This window comes from Cloeon dipterum, chromosome 1, assembly GCF_949628265.1.
Source record: "Cloeon dipterum chromosome 1, ieCloDipt1.1, whole genome shotgun sequence".
NCBI lineage: Eukaryota > Metazoa > Arthropoda > Insecta > Ephemeroptera > Baetidae > Cloeon > Cloeon dipterum.
In genome coordinates, this window is record NC_088786.1 from 29,951,584 (window position 1) to 29,967,381 (window position 15,798).

Sequence of the window (15,798 nt, forward strand, 5' to 3'; positions counted from 1 at the left end):
TGGGCAAATTTATAGTGGTCAGTGAACTTAGTTACGTGTCATTTGCGGCTCAGTACGGCGAGAGATTAAACTCTGTAATTAATCGTTTTTGCAAGTATGTATGCACTTTCTTGCTGTATTTTCTTATAATTCTTTAATTTTATGGAATGACATGCAAGAATAAACAGGTATATAAGTAAAAAGAAGATATATTGCCACAAAAGAGAACAAAAAATAAGCAAATTTGAGAGATAGCGAATGAGCAGGGTTCCACGTTGGAAAAACTGACGGGAAATCACTCTCTCCCAGTTTTGTAAAAGTTTGTCTTGAATATTATGCCATAAAGCCTTCTTTTTGTAATGGTTACTGCCCCCAAATTCATATAGTGAATTAGATTTAAATTATAATTTCTCCTTTTCAAATCAATTAATCGGCTGTCAAATTAATCACACTAAAATTTCAAATGCAAACGAAATTGCAAGTTTGCAATGATACGCAACGTGTTATACCGTTTGAAACGTGAACAAATAAGCGTGTAATTCACCGCGAAATTTGTACGACCCAGTTTCACAACCGATTCGCTTACGTGTATGAATCATCTGAGTCAGGGTGGCAAAATATGGATGCCAACGTCGGAGAGAACAACTCGTGATTTAAGGGTTTAGCCATTTCCCAGGCTTTGGCTGCTGATGCGATCAAGCCTTGTGCTTCTGATCCGCGTGCAAACAATTCCGAGAGCGCAACAATGGATCTGGCTGCCGCCACTTTTTCAACCCCTATGTACACGTGAGATGAGAGCAGGCGCGGCATAACAACCCTTTCCTACAACAGCGGCTGCAGGCTGTTTGTGAACCATTTTTCACCGAGAACAAATCGGCCAGGGGCGAGAAAAGCGGTAGTATTATTTTATCTCCGCATGGATATTTCCATATAAGGTGCTCCACAGCCGCGGTGATTGATTCGAATTCACCGAGAGGCAAAAACGGCGTGTATGTATTGGCTGCTTTGTTGTGTGCCGGTGCTGTATCAGGTTCATCAATCACACTCGCTCCGAACAGTTAATAATATTTTCTCGGTGAAAATCCGCTGATGGCATGGAAAAACGAGGGAAGTGCATTTTTCAAGTGCTCTTTGCGCACGTTTCATTTCCCTGTGCTTTTTCAACTCTGCAGTGATTGGATCTGGCTGCTGGAAATATTATTGAAGAGCAATTTGTTTAATGGAAGAGCTCATCAAGTTGGAACGGTCGTAAAACTGCGAGAGCTGTATAATGCGGATGAAAAAGAGCTAGCAGCCGGAGTAGACATTATTTGTTTCCAGTGCAGAAAACTTTGACGGCGCGGATGATCAAGTGAATGTGCAAAAGAGTCGTGAGACGGAGAGAGAGAGAGAGAGAGAGAGAGAGAGAGAGAGAGGCGCTGCAGGAATTGGCATCAAGTTTTATAGTTTGTTGTTGCATTTTCACAGAGGCAGACGGCGAAGCTGGCTGCTTGGGGAGCGGTGAATTCCAAATTGTTCACTTTCGCTGATTAACTCTTCCTATCTTGCAGTGCAAGAGGGATGAATGAAAAGGAGGTTAACAAACGAGTTTCAATTTAATCTCATTGCTCACAATTAACTTGGTACAGATCATCTTCGCTCTTCTCTCGGACTAAAAAAAAAATCTGCCAAGCTCTTATTGATTTTTAGCAATTTATCGTAATAACTCTTAAAATATATTGCTTTAGGTCAAACGAACAAAAATAAACAATTGATTGTCTAAATCAATGTTAAGATAACAAAACGGTCGCTTAAAAATAAAACGTCCTATTTGCTACATAAATGAATAATATTAAGCCCAAAAACTGTTCCGTAAAACGCAATAGCTTATCAGATTTAGAGATGGCGTAAAGGAATGAGACGATTGTGAGGGACGAGATTTTATTCATTCTGATGTCAGCCAACCGCGAACAATCCCGCAACGCATAATAATATCTCACTTTTGGGCATTTTCCACGGCAATAAAGTCGAAAATCCCTTAGCAGTGCGACAAGAAAAGACCCTTCTGCCGCCTAGTGAAAAACCAACACTGATAAATTTCAGTGAGAGAGCCGAGCAGGACCACCCTGGCTCGCTGAACCATTTTCCACGCACAGGAATTTCCCAGCTCTGGTTCACGCGCGCAGAGAGGAAGACGATCCATATTTTTTTTACCTCTGCCAGCAGCAGCAGCAGCTTTTTCTTATCACCTGGTCTGGGATGCTTTTTCAGATCCCGAGTAAGCGATTTCACGGGTCTGTCAAATATCAAAACGGCTGGGTGGCCGTCGAAAATAAGCGCGCAGGTGAGCTCGAGGTATGAAACGTCAAATGCTTTTCTACAATTGCACTCGAGTATGCCGAATTTGGAGACAATTTATCATCAACCGTTGGAGGATAATTGTCAAGCATTTAGTCGATGTCCTCGTCCGGAGAAAAGGATTTCGCGCAGCTGCGAATTTAGCAGTGAGACGCGCGGAGAAAAATATATTGCGTGTAATTTGCTCACGGGTATCGAGAGCGCGCGCACACATTTATTTCGGTATAAGCTGGCGGAGCTAACGAGATTCAAATGTACTTTTGCCCGCCGCTGCCGCCACAGCGAGATATGAAGTGAAAGGATTAAAAATAAAAGCTGTAGGAAGAGAAAAATCTGGGCGAGCATTTTATTTTCGTAATCTTGACTGAACATCAATTTGGATTACAGCGGACTGCTTGTCTAACTGCCGCCGCAGCTCACACAAAGTTTCTCTTTTCTTTTTTTCCCATTTCATATAATATACACTGGGTAGATATATTTATTACACGAGCGAGCAGATTGGAAAATAAAGAGATATAAATTTATCGCTGCGCAAGAGAGGACTCAAAGGCAAGCCGGATAGCATAGTATTGCTGCTGGCCGCTGCAAAAATAATTTTCCAACCAGCAGATTAATCAAAAGAAAAATCAATTCCATCCCGGCTTTCTCCAGGGCATTTTCTCTGCGACTCGCAATGAATGCTAATTTCAAACCGGACCCTTTTTTGGTTTGTAATATAGCAAAGAAATCCTACCCATTGTAAACACACAATGTTTTAACTTTTTTAGTTAATGTTTACCCAAGTTGGGCATTAACAGATATGTACTTCCTGCGTTATGAAAATTGTTTTTAATTTTTGGAAACGACTGTGTTGCAAGAAAATAACAAAGTAAACAAGCATTATGTATAAGGTTAATCAAGGGTATTCCAGTACTATGTTACAAATTGTTAATAGTATTTTGACTGACTTTTTCATTTATCAAATACCCTCTCGGTAGATACTAATATTCCTATAGTACAACAGATTTTTGTAACAGTAAAAATCCCAGTGTAAATAAATATAGTAAAAATGAAAAGAATTTCTTCCAGGGGATCTTTCTTAAAATAGTCACAGATTCATCAGCAGTCATTGTTTTTCTCCCCTAATCAATCCGGGGAAAGAAATCTGAAAAAAAATCCAACCGGAAAAAAGCAGTCACTGCCGCAGCCACTGTTTGTTTGGCTAATGACGAGCACGTTGGCTTTTAACGGCCACATTTTTCCAATTAAGCAGGCGTTTGAGTGGTCCAAGGGGTGGTTTTCGTCTTGTTTACACGGCGCTGGAACACACCAGGCTGCAAATGGACCGCGGAGACGTACGGCAGCAGTCAGATGTTTCCCATTCAGCTGATGTGATAAATGCTGTTTGGTCCTCAGCCCAAGTGCGGCTGATTCGGAGAATGTGCACTTTGTTTGTCTTTCGCACCCCTCAGGCTGGAGGAGCGCTTCTTCGCCGCCTGCTCCTGGGCACTTTTCGGGGCTCTCTTGACGTTCTCCTACGGCGGGCGGTCGCGTGCGCCGCAAATGGTTTCTATTTGTTCATTCATGGGCCCGAAATAGCGGCCGGAATCTCGCGTTGGCTTCGATTCAACGCATTTCTTATTTTGCCACGGGTGTTCTTTCAAACTTTTCAATGTGTGTTTACTTCAAAGAAACTTTTCAAGCACTTGTTTCAACCGCCGAACCTTTCTAATTGCTGACAGGCCTGACTTGAGTGAGTGAGTGAGTGAGAAATCCGTTTAGTTATTAACTCAGGTGCTTTAACACTTCATAATTTATTTTGCTAGGTTCTAACTTAAATTATTATGCTGCCAACCATTTTTTTATTTGTCTCGGTAGATTTTTGCCAAATTTAATGCTCTAATTTAAGGATTTATTTAATACCAAAATATGCTGCGGCTATTTTCGAGAAAATTGAGTGAACATGACATCTTTAAATTATTTAACTCCTGATTTTTCCAACAATAAACTAGATTTACTAATTTTTTGATTAGGCAAAATGATAGAAATATTAATGTAGACATATGGGAAAAGCGTTAATGAGGATATTACAATTAATTATAACTGTTTTTTCAAGTGGCTCGAACATTGATTGATGAGTAAAGTAGAATTTCATGGATAGGGATTGATATAAATCAAATATATCACCAGTTTTGCGAACCCTGTAATTAACTTTTAGCAAAGCCAGTCCAGCTTCATATATCCGCGAAAATTTACACGCCAAAAACGCCCAATCAGGTTTACGTGAGCAGCGACGCTGTTTGGTACACAAAGCAGCAACTTTGGGTGAACTTTTAATCACACAAATTGAATGAAACTCGTCAGCAGCAGTGTGTTCCTTTGATGTGCACCTGGCGTTGCAAAACCCAACTTCCCATTTACCCAAATGCACGAGGCCAATAACAATGGATATAGGCATCAAAAAGTGAAAAAAAGAAGCAGGCGTTTTAATTTGGCGCGCGAACGAGTGTTTGTCCAATATTTGGATAATTAACGAGCAAAATGGCAGCATTCGATGGCGCCGCGCAGCGCACCGATATGTGCGGTGTGTGTGTGTGTGTTTGCCGAACAAAAACAACAACAGCAGCAACGCGCTGCCGGTGGCTGGGCGGAATTTCGAATGCATCCGAAATGGGCAGCCAGAGCGGACGGGAATCTGCAATTCAGCGGGCGAGCTCGTCCCGTGCTGTATACTTTACAGGCGCAAAATTTCCCCAGGGCAAGTCGGGCAGCGCGCGCGTGTGTAATACCTACGGCCGGGGCTGTTGAGCCGCCTTTTTGCTTCGCTTATTGAAAATGCCAACAGATCCAATTTGCCGACGAATGCATTTTCACTTTTCCCAGCTCCAACGCGGCGGTCCCAGTGGCCGTTTCGCTGCCCAAACGCAGACACCTAATGGCCTTGTTTTGCGCAAATTAAGTGGTATATTCCGGCCAGCATTTTTCACTTAACTGCACTGCAGAGCTTTCCAGCAAATAATGCCGGAATGTTTGTGCTCGATTTGCTCCGATGGCTTGTTTGGTAAACATGTAAATTTTACCGACTCGAAAGCATATTATTTTGCTGTTGATATTCGTGTTAACAAGTCAAATATAGGCGAGGTTAGGTAAATTACCGTGCGGAAAACATTGTTTAACATTAAACTTTTGGATTACGAAAATCCCCAAAGGAGTGGTTTTAGATAATTGAATGTTCGACTACGCCCTCGTCCCAAATGAATTTTCATTTGAAAAATATTCAAATTTCCCAAATTTCCATGATACCGCCATCACACACGTGAATTACGATATGGCGAGTCTCACCATACTCAAGTGAAGAAAAGTAAACACAATAATTTCCGTGCGACACGCCACACGACAACTCACTCCTTTTGCCGCTTGATAAGCAAGCCGAATAAAAGGCACAGTAACGAGCGCACCGAGCGTTTTCACTTAATTAGAAATACTCCGGATTCCGAAGTTGCGTGATGCCCGGCATTTAACAGCCCCTTTTTGCCTGCATCGCAGGAGGACATTGTCTGCTGCAAGAACAGAGCGCACACATGGCCGATATCCCACAGTAATAAGTGAAACCGTATTTACTGCTAGCGATTAGAGTAAAATGCAGGGGGCGTTAGTCCGCCGGCTCTTATTTGAGTGCAAAATCTTGTCGTTGCGGCCGTCAGCCATTATCTGACTGACCGAATCATTTGCCGCTTAACGACAGAGAGACCACCATCGCACGTGGGGTGCATTCTTCCTGCTGCGCGTTTGCAACCCTTGTTGAAAAGGTCGAGAGAGAGAGAGAGAGAGAGAGAGAGAGAGAGAGAGAGAGAGAGAGAGAGAGAGAGAGAGAGAGAGAGAGAGAGAGAGAGAGAGAGAGAGAGAGAGAAAATATGACCATTGCGGATGAAGTTGACAGACTATTTTTTCAAGTGACGCCTTATATGATTTATCACAATGAAAATAATACATCTTCACTTGGCGTTTGAAGAAAAATATTTTTTTTAGTCTTAAATAAACAACTTCAAATTGAAGGATTTTAATTTGGATTCCTGTACATAGGATGCATCTGCGTTCTTTGACGAAATTAATGTTTGTATGGTCAGACCAAGACTTATATGGTCTTGTCGATCTGTGCCCCTTAGATGGTGATCGATATTTCCATGGAAAAAGTATTATTGTTTCCTCCTTAAAAAAAGTTTCCTTAAAAAAACGATTTGCTTTATTTATTCTATAAAGGCTAGGGAATAAAAGATTTTCAGCCAAATTTTGGCATCATATTTATAAATTGTCCGATTCATTTGTACGAGGAGATTTCATGGTCATTCGGTTTATGAGGAAAAACCACATAGTGTCTTATAATATAAATTATCAGTCCATTAATTTGACTCCTAAAAATTTAAACGTAAATAAATTATTCTTGAAGATATTTGATTATTTTGGGGAAAATAAAATATCCCTAGATTAAAAAAACTCGTTGTTACACAAATATATTTTGCACAAATATTTTTTTGGTTGAAATAGCACAATTTTAGTTGATGGCTTATGTTACCCTCTTTTTGAAATCATTATTCTTTTTACAGTTGATTTTATAATGGCAACTCCCATAAGCAAACTAATAATGGGTTGGACAAAATTTAATTATATAATTACAAAAGCAATGATAACTGTCATACAATCTCTCACATACAATACAGCGGCTGTTTTAGTCCCGCAGGCCTCATTAGCATTATAAACTTTAACTCCGCAAAACAATTCTATTCAGTTCAGAATCCTATTATAATTTTAAAAGCCGTTTAGACGGATTTTAGTTTGCCTCATATGATTCAGAATTTAATCATTCGCACTGATATGATGTGTCTAAAAGCTCTTAAAGTAAAAATCAGATGCCCACAGATAAATGAATTCTCAGCCCTATTTAAATTTCTTTTTTTATATAATTGATCTTTTATGATTTACGTTCGTCGTCAGTCTGCGACTGGCCCAAAAAACGTCGATCGGCTAAATTTTTAAGTTTCAGTGAACAAAATTTTTTATTTTAAGACTGGGCGATATAAATAGAAAAAACTGACAGTGAATGAGTCAACAGTGAGCAGCACTATTACAGTGACTCTAATTGAAATATTGAGAAAGATCTGAAAGCAACATTTCCGTGATGACCACCAGTATAGCAGCAGAGTTCAATTAAAATTTCCAAGCCACAAGGGAGACGAAAAAGCACTTCCAGCGTAGCGATTTCGCAATACATTTCACAAGAGAAGAGCAGAGAGTGCAGAAAGAAAACGCATTCATTGGGGAAATTGCGGCACAAGCAGAGGCAAAAAAGTGAATCACGTATTTCATTTGGTGAAATGGAACACGCAGCGCGAGTGCCGGCCGCGCGCGCGTATTTATTGGTGCTGGGGGTTTGAGCGTGCAGAGCAGAGCAGAGCAGCGCAGATGAGGTGTTTGAGTTGTTCTTGCCAGCAGCCATACTAATCAAAGTAGACCATCCAATATCACCGGAGCTGGCAATATATATCGGCCTGCTCCTCTCCGCCCGTGTTTGAATAACTCTCACGGCACAAAACAGAGTGGTCGCGAGCCCTGCATTTTGATTCCAACAAGCGGCCTGACTGAGAGCTCATCTCTGCTTTCGGCTCAAAATTACCCGATCGCTCCAATACGTACGTGTTCGGCTCGCTCGTGGCGAAATTTGACGAACGGAGTTGTGTGCTCTTGCCAGAGCTTCAAACAGGGCGTGGGTTGACTCTGAATATATGTGTGTGTGTGTGTGTGTGTGTGTGTGTCTTTGTTACTTACGCAATCGCAAAATTAAACGCTCTGCTCGCAGCCGCAAAGGTAGAATTTGGTTTGGAAACTGTTTGCATGATTTCAAACAGGAAAGACGGCTTCATAATGTTTATCACCTTGTATAAACCATCCTTCTCCGTGAAATTTTGGAATACCTTTGAGTTAGAGTGATTGATATTGAGTATTTGGACAGGTATTGATTGAGAGTCTAACAAATTCAGTATTTACCTCAATTTTGATGTATGAAAATATAATCTGTTTTACTTAAGATTACTATTAATTTGAGTTTCATGTTTATTTTTGTTTTATGGTGACGATTCTTGCTGATGTAAAGCCGTATATCAGACCGTTATTTATTAGAAAAGCCTAGGCGCTGGCATTGATCAAATACATATATTTCAATCAAACTCAAATAAGATAGGAGTAGCTTATTTTGTCAAGATCTAACACAGCCTTTCAATTATTGTTGCTTTTCCTAACGTAGCTTAATAAAGTCAAATCAGCTTCCTTATTTGTAGCATTTAGAAGAGACTGTTGACCCCACACCATATTTATTTCCATAAATTACGTCTCAAAGGTATTCACTCCTTTCAACAACGTGACTTCCTCTCATCTCCTATATTTATGAAATAAAATACAAATTTAAAGAAGTTGTGAGTCTTGAAATAATTATGATAAAAAAGTCAAATTTTCCTCTCCAGTCACCAGCATTATTTATAAAAGACAAATATTAATCAGGCGGTGCCAGTCAGTTTTACATTCAAAGAAAAAGGCCCAATTATATTTCTTTTATCTCTCTCTCTCGCATAAAATTACAAATTGTCCTCTCCGAATGAGAATAAGAGAGGTGCTGGTTACAACAATAGCGTCTGATTTGTCAGTTTAGCACTCCTCCCCAATTATTTGTCATTCAGATGATAAATGTGGCGACACTCTTCAGCCCATATGCCGGGGCACGCTGGCAATCAAAATATAATGAGCTTTGAGACGACCAGTTCCCATTTCGAAATATAATATTCACTGAAATGATAATAATGAATACACACTCTCATGCAGCACAGTGAAAAGCTTAATTCTATGAAATGCATATCATGCAGGCTGACTAACTCGATGGAAGAAACCGACAAAGCTCAAAGCTTGTCAAAATGGGCCAGCGAAATGTGTTTCATATTTGATAATTTATGGGGCGGCTTTGACGGCGTGAGTGGTCAGCAAACCAGTTAGCTGTTGGCGAGCGAAAAGTGAGTATAATAAGGGCGATGTGAGGACGGAATGTTTTCACAAGACCGGAATACACACACGCTGCTGCTGGTCAAGGGGCAAAAAATTCACGCTGGACGCGAGCAGCCGGCATTCTCTTTTATTTCGTATTGGCAATTAGACGGCGAGCAAATATTTTCAACAGCCGCAGTAATTAATGGTTCGTGAAAAAATGCTATATTTGTGTACTGGAGAGCATTCGCAAATTCCTTCACCGACGGAGCAATAATTGTAAAAACACTCAAACACGAAGTCGCAAGCAGTTTTACGACCAGTCTTCGGTATGTGCGCACACACATTGGCTTTAAAAGGAATTGTTTTCAGGGAAAAGTTGCGCAATAATGGCTAAAATTTGTAATGTCACTTATCTGTGAACATGTTATTCGTTGTGTAAGTTCCTGGGTACTTACGACCATTATTTGTTATTTTACTTAATAATTAAAAAGGTCCCACTTTGTTTTCCAAACAAACAAGTTATTATCAAAGATATAGTGTGGTGCTAGTTTTTTTTTATAAACAAACAAACCATACTAAAACAAAAAAATCAGCAGCAAAAATATAATTTAAACCACAGAAATTATCATAAATATCTGTTAAAAAATTAATAGCACAGTAAATTGAAAGGGTTAAATATACAATGATAAAATTGGAAAAAATCAAAGACTTTAAAACCAACTGTTTGAAAAAAATAAAGACCCTAAACAAAATAAATAAATGCTTTTATCCATCTGTCAGTGCCCTACTCACCCTTCCTCAGGTGCGCGATCTTCAGGTGGGGAGAGGAACCACCTGGATGGAGGAGTGGAAGCGGCGCGAAGGGAGACGAAGGTCGAGTCGGACGCGTGCAAAATTCCGACTGTCAGTCGGCGAAACGAATGTCACTGTCACCACAAGCGCCCTTTAGTGCGTTGAAACAGAGCGGACAATTTGGAGACACACGAAGCCCACCTCTGGTGGAGCTGCACTGATCAGCGCGCGTGCTGGCCGCCGCGGCCCCTCCGACGGCCGCCCTTCTCGCCAGCAGCGCGCGCTGCGCTCGCGAGACGAGAGGGGAAACCGCAGCGCCGCCTTCCGCCGCCGTCTGCTAATAATTAAGCTGCGCCTTCGGTGCCTTACCCTGTTTTATATTATACGCGGACGCGCGCCCGTGCGCCGATTGTTATTCAAATTACGCACACGGTTGGATTATGCGTGTTCTTGTAAACGCCGGTTAATTATTTTGCTCGCAGCCACTGCTAGCGAGTTACGGCCAACGAGCTGCACTGGGTGTGTGTGTGTGTGTGTGTGGCTGCCGTCGCCGTCAGACGTTTCGTCACCAAAATAAAGTCGAGGATTTTTTCGGGTGATGGATTTTGATTTATCTTGATTTCTTGTCGTTGAATACCGAGATAAATAGTTAGAATTTGTTTCACATTTTTGTGATTGTTCAACCAACCAGCGATTCCATTCTACTTTACATGTTGTATATACTGAAAAATTTCTGGCGAAAGAAGCATTATTTTAGATCAGTTATTATTCTTTAGCCGCGTATATATAAAAGATAAAAAAATGAAGCAAGAAACTTGGGCTATAAATTGCTAAATTTATATGAACAAAAATCGAAAGAATTTATTTCGTAACATTTGATCCGACAAAAGAATAAAATTCTGTTACCCCGCGATACAATTGCTATGATTGGGTATCAGCCAGTAGGTCAATTTTCAACTGAATCATAATATAGAGGCAATGAGCAACAAGGATTTTCCAGACTTTTGCAGCATTAATATCCTCTTAAAAGGAAAACATTTGACAAAATAAAACTAATTCCGAAACAAGCTACAAATGAGTGCCATCGGTTTAGTTTTCAACATTTTCAATTTTTATGATTTTATACTTTTAAATATAGAAATGATTCATCCCCTGACAACACCATTTTCCATTTTCGCTGTACTTTCCTTTCCTCTCAGCTTGGACCAGCTATGAAGAATTACCAAAATTGCAAAAAACAATTCCACTGTGAAAAGGTGTATAGCACCTACAGTCGGAGTTGTATAAATCAAGTCCGCCCAAGTTAGTTTATTGCACAGCCCCAAGCACAGAAAAGTACTTAAAATTTGTCGCAGTCGCGTCTGCCACTTTCGCTCGCTTTTGACGACAGTCGAGCGTGAGGAATAACTCACTTTTCGTCATCATAACGGAGCGGTTGTGTTTTGTTTTACTTCGTGAGAGAATAATAAGAAAAGTTCGTGCAATGCTTCCAACGCACGCAGAAGTAAGAGAGAGAGAAATAGCAGCGCAGGAGCTTTCAATTCAATTCTGGAGAGAAAAAATGAGCAGACTCGCAGCCAGTTAGTGACAAATTATATCTCATGTATATGTTGTGCACATGGAATGGGCGGAAAGAAGCGTTTTCAGTGATTGCGAGTCGCGTCATCGCTCTCTCGTTAATGAGGTGCTCATTATCCGCCGCCGCCGCGAGTTCACCCACGAAATTGCTCAATTTTCCATTGTTTTCTCGCTGCCCGTGTCCAGTCACATACGCCTAGCGCATGAACTTGAGCTCGTCAGAGAGGATTTTCGGCTGGGCTCATTTTTCACACATAGTAATTTGGGTGCCGTGTGGCGCAATCATGGTTATCCCATCACACCCGAGATGATTCCACTTGTATCTCCAACATATCTGCTGTCTGTCAGCCGCCGCTCGTGAGAAATATCCAAAAGGGTCTTGTTAGCCTCGCCGAGCCGAGGAAAATTACACTCCCATGCGGATCTGACAGCAAAAGCGTCATTTTTCCGCCGGACTCCCCAAAAAATGTCCTGGAATAACTCACACCCGGATACATATTTGATCGCTCCGCGAGCGATATACCAAACGAGATCGGATTTTCCTGGAATTTCAGAGATGTGTGTCTACTTTTGACTCTTTTGTCGGATGAAATTCATTCATGATTTCATCCAATTTATCATTCATTCTTCTACGCTATCCGCTTTCCTTGAAGTGAAAAACCATCAGGTAAACCTTTGCAGGATTTCTAAAGTGAAATCAAAAATTTTCTAATAAAAATTTACCAACTGAATATGGCTGCGAATTTACTGTTAGTTAAAACCTTGCTGATATGAGCCATCATTTGGATCTATCATAAAGTAAAAATTTTCAACTAAAAGGAAAAACTAAATAATGGGATTTAATTTAAAAATAGATTTTGTGATAGCTAACTCCCATTGGACAGAAAATAAGGAATAGGGGGCCAGAAAGAAAATTAAATGCACAGTAAATAATATCACACGATGTCCCAAATTTGGCCCGAAATTGCAATGCCCAAAAATGTAAAAAAAAATTGTTTACTATGTTTCATTCCTTATTTTCATTGTGAAATTTTTAATGAAATTATTTATCTTGATGGATAAGTTATTTGAAACTTTATTTTCATAATTAATATAAAAATAAATTCATCTTCAGGACGAAGATGAATATAAGATTCTTTCCCTCTTATTTTTCGCAGAGTTGGAATCTTCTGCTGCATTTTTCCAGTAATGTATCGAGTTGAGCACTGTAGCTATATATTATGTAATTACTTCCCTGCCGTTGGCGTTGTGCAATCCTGAACGTCTGAAATTTCCATCCCTGCTTTGTGTGTCGCTATGTATACTTGCAATCTAGACGGCAAATACGAAGACCTGTCAACGTAGAGGGTAAGGTAATGGTGCGTATACAGTTGCAAAAGAATAACAACGGCTTGAAGAGCTTATACACTATGGAATTATGTGTCGTAATATCTACACACAACATACTCACTCTATTTCCTATCATCTCTTGTTCTTGATGCGCGCTCGCACAATTTTATAGAGAGCATCGCTCGAGTTATTTCATCATAATACGCGACGTCGTGGCTGGCATATCCTATATCTTCTTATACTTTGAATTCGTAATAGTAGATGGGTGCGCGTACGTCGTTCTCATTCGTTTTCATAAATAAATGCATGTAAAATACAAAACACGCCGAGCGTAATGCGTGGTGGTATTATTAGTGCCCGCGCACGCTGAGCAGCATTTGGGTTCGTCCCATTAGCATACATAAATGGCGAATGAGCTGTCATAAATGCGAGCGAGGTGCGTCCCTTGAGAGCTGGCCCCGACAGACAAAAGAGAACTTAGCAAGTCTCGATCACCCAGCCAGCTGTACACATGCCAGTTTCGATTCAAGAGAAATATAATGATGACGCCGCCGGATTTTGTTACTTTTCCTTTGGGGTGCGTTAAAGTAAACACCAATGATGAAATGAGACGGTATGACTCAATTTGTAGCTTTACCATAAAAAATAGTAAGATGATATACCAGAAAAAATTTAAGATAGACTAAAATATTGTATACGGCCAGGAAATTGAAATATAATTAAAATAAATCAATGGAAACAAAATAAATGGAAAAAAATTAAATTCTATAAATTCTTCTGCGGGTAAAACTGGATTTATAGCATCTTTTTAACTTAGATACACGTACAAAAACATGCAATTTAGGGTTTTCAAAACAAAACTGGCTTATTCCTCACGAAATTTTTAAAATTTTAAACAGGACTTGAGAAAAATTTTCATTTGTTGTTGGCATTCTTGAGAGTTAAATGAATAGCAAGACTTTATCCTCGTTGACTTCATTTTTGTGAGGAGAGTTTCGATATTGGTGTACAATATTAACTAGTATTTTTATCTCATGAAATAGAACGTTGAAATAGATCGAGAGTTCGATTAAATAATTCTGAAGCCAACGAGGATGATGTCCTATTTTTCATTTAACTTAAGAATTTTAAATTGTATTTTTTTAGTTCTTAAAAGGTATGCTAAGGTACGGCTAAGCCAAATGATATGATCTAAATTTTTATAGCTAGTGATTGAGTTTATTCTCATTTTGATTCGTCAGAGTTATTCACACTCTTTAATTCCAAAAAGACACGAAATAAAGTTAGTATATATTCATAACAAACCAAAGATTTTCCTTGACGAAACATTTTCGCAAGTTCCCCAGATTAAAAACAGCGGAACAAGTCCCTAATAATTTACATTAGCTCGCATTATAAACTCAGGAGCAAATTTTTTTAAATAAATCAGGAAATCTACTGTGCAACCCTAAGATTATTAGGCGAAATCCAAAATTGATAAGTCGGTTTGCGCGTCTGACGTCGTGAATAATTCATCGGCGGCAAAATTGCATTCTGAAAGTAGTCCATTGTCGGCTGCCGGGATTTATATTCCAACAGCCCCGCGCGCTATTATTCATGCACACATACACACTCTTCTCCCCTTGTCGGCTGGCGAGTTGGCTCTCTCGCGCGCGCGCCGCGCATTCTCCGGGGACATTGTGTACATTGTGCGTGAAGGGAGATGTAATAATTAAACCGGCGAATATGATTACAAGCGGAGGGCCCAAACCCTTAATCATATCCGTGGCTCTTTGCAATTAGCTCTCCATGATCACAATGCCCTCGGCAAAATCTGAGGCCGATACCTCCTCTCGCAGCAACCCTTTCTCCCGTCTCGTCCCACCTCTTTCATACACACATTGCAGCAGCGCCGAGCGGGATCTCATTATCGACTCCGCTAAGTAAGTCGGACAAATTGACCTGCACAAACAGCTGCTGCGGCTGCTTCTCTGAAAGATTTACTCTCTTGAGCGTTGTGTGCCTTATAGGGACGGCATGCATTGTTGCATTGTCCATTGTTAGACGAACTGCATTAAAACATGCTGTTCTGTTTGTCGCTATTTGTAACTTTATACTGGGGAGTAAATTCAATGGAATTTGATTGTGTTCAGAACAGTCTCAAACTCCAATTTACTGTCAAAGAAATTCAAAACCATTGTCCTAATCCTTTTGCAAATAATTACTTAGTCAGCATGCGTTTAAATTCAATTAAGTCTGTTGGTTGGGGGTGCAACCCCAGAAATTATTAGGGTACAACTTGTAAAGAGCTTAATCCTGCCTCATTTTGACTATGGTGATATTGTGTATTGCAATCTCAGTATAGTCAATTGAATAAGCAATACAAATACTGCAGAATAATGCAATTCGTTATATTTATAATATTATACGTGGTCAAAATCTTTCTGCTCGCTCTTTAAAAATGTCAAATATTAAATGTAGTCGATTGGAGAAAATTGTATGACATGTGTTAGTGCAGACACTAAAAATTCCGTACAAAAACAGTTGAGCCTTCTGGTAACCACAATGTTAACCCGTTTGGCAGGACAAGAGCGCATCGAATGAAACAGCTGGCCCCCGTTTGTAAGTGTTGAAGTGCCCAAAAACTGTTTTCAAGATGAAAGCTAACCCCTTTGGATTAAGTGCATTTAAAGAATTTTTAAAAGAACAGTTCCTCAAGAGATACTGAACCAACGTCTCACCTCTCTGTTAGCAATTATTTTCATATTTGAATTTATTTTTCTCGTTTCGGCAATG

The 15,798-nt window shown here is 40.0% G+C and overlaps 1 protein-coding gene across 2 annotated transcripts in view; it reads right to left on the bottom strand.

Moving 5' to 3' along the window:
• Positions 1-10,356, bottom strand: part of pxb — a 132,511-nt gene extending 122,155 nt beyond the window's left edge. The window contains exon 1 of one of the 2 annotated variants that reach the window (XM_065475420.1): positions 10,117-10,356. The gene's annotated coding sequence lies outside the window, so the exon portion shown is untranslated. The remainder of the gene's footprint in view (positions 1-10,116) is intronic. The other variant, XM_065475422.1, reaches the window with a different exon arrangement.
• Between the last annotated feature and the right edge of the window lie 5,442 nt (positions 10,357-15,798).